The sequence below is a fragment of the Mustela erminea genome, chromosome 10 (assembly GCF_009829155.1).
Source record: "Mustela erminea isolate mMusErm1 chromosome 10, mMusErm1.Pri, whole genome shotgun sequence".
Classification (NCBI taxonomy): domain Eukaryota; kingdom Metazoa; phylum Chordata; class Mammalia; order Carnivora; family Mustelidae; genus Mustela; species Mustela erminea.
Window position 1 is genome coordinate 87,354,948 of NC_045623.1, and position 1,634 is coordinate 87,356,581.

Here is a 1,634-nt window from a genome sequence, read left to right on the forward strand (position 1 = left end):
ATCTTTGTATATTGAATATTTGAATACCAATGACAACAAGTTAGTGTTGGGTTTATAACATATGGAGAAGTGGAACATAGGACCACCATAGCATAAGCCCTAGAGGGGAGAAATAGAAGTATACTATTGCAGAATTCTTTTTTTGGGGGGGTGTAAATTGTAAACTTTTTTATTGGAAAACAAATACACAACTTGGAACAAATTCGAGGCAAATTGTGTCATAAGCATATTTTCTGTACATGGCTAAACAAAATTTAAAAAGAATGTAGAACACTTTACAAATTTGCATGTCATCCTTACACGGGGGCCATGCTAATCTTGTCTATATGCTTCCAATTTTAGTGTATGTGCTGCCAAAGCAAGCACTACTCTTACAGAATTTTTACATTGAATGTGCAGTGATATAATGCCACTTGGAGAAATACAGTGTTAAGTAAGAATATATAGTATAAACCCTAAATTGACCACTAAAATACCAAGACAAAAAGCTAAAGGTCTTAGGGCAACAAAAAAAAGATTAAATGGAACCAGGAAAATAATCAGTTATTCATGAGGAAGGCAGAAAAAGAAGAAAAATTGAATGGAGAACAGAGGTAAAAAACAGAAAACAAAGAGCAAGCTTATGGGTAAAAAACCAACCAAATTAATAATCAAATATTAATTAATAATTAAATCTGCTTTCTAACCAGGGCCTGACCAAATGGCTCTTGCAAAGAAGGGTGGTGAGAAGGGTCATTCTGCTATCCATGAGGTAGGGATCAGGGAACACACTGACATTTACAAGTGCATCCATGGAGTGGGTTTCAAGAAGCGTGCCCCTCGGGCACTCAAAGAGATCCAGAAATTTGCCATGAAAGAGATAGGAACTCCATATGTTTACATTGACACCAGGCTCACCAAAACTGTCTGTATCAAAGAAATAAGGAATGTTGCATATTGTATCCATATGGTTGTCCAGAAAATGTAATGAGGTTAAAGATTCACCAACAAGCTCTACACATTGATTACCTATGTACAAGTCACCACTTTCAAAAATCTGAAGAGTTAATGTGGATGAGAACTTATTGCTGATTGTCAAATAAAGGCATAAAACTTCAAAAAAAATCATGTTAAATGTAAATGGTCTAAATGCCTACATTAAATGTACAGGTAGTCAGATTAGATAAAAATCTTAAAAAAACCAGATTAGATTAGATAAAAAAGCAAGATTCTTGCTCACAAGAAATTCAGTTTAAGGCAAAGGAAACAAAAGCAAAAATGAACTTTTGGGACTTCATCAAGATCAAAGCTTCTGCACAGCAAAGGAAACAGTCAACAAAACAAAAAGGCACCCCACAGAATGGGAGAAGATATTCACAAATGACACTACAGACAAAGTGCTGATATCCAAGATCTATAAAGAACTCCTCAAACTCAATACTCAAAAAAGAGATAATCATGTCAAAAAATGGGCAGAAGACACGAGCAGACACTTCTCCAAAGATGACATACAAATGGCTAACAGACACATGAAAAAGTGTTTATCATCATTAGCCATCAGGGAGATTCAAATCAAAACCACACTGAGATACCACCTTACATCAGTTAGAATGGCCAAAATCAACAAGACAGTAAACAGCAATTGTTCAAGAGGA

General features: G+C 35.2%; 1 non-coding gene and 1 pseudogene across 1 annotated transcript; one reads left to right on the top strand and one right to left on the bottom strand.

Moving 5' to 3' along the window:
• Positions 1 to 259: 259 nt before the first annotated feature.
• LOC116568329 lies at positions 260 to 366 on the bottom strand. The gene has a single exon (XR_004276553.1). It is a non-coding gene; the product is annotated as a U6 spliceosomal RNA (small nuclear RNA).
• Positions 367 to 700: 334 nt separating this feature from the next.
• LOC116568232 lies at positions 701 to 1,082 on the top strand (annotated as a pseudogene).
• The last annotated feature ends 552 nt before the right edge of the window (positions 1,083 to 1,634 follow it).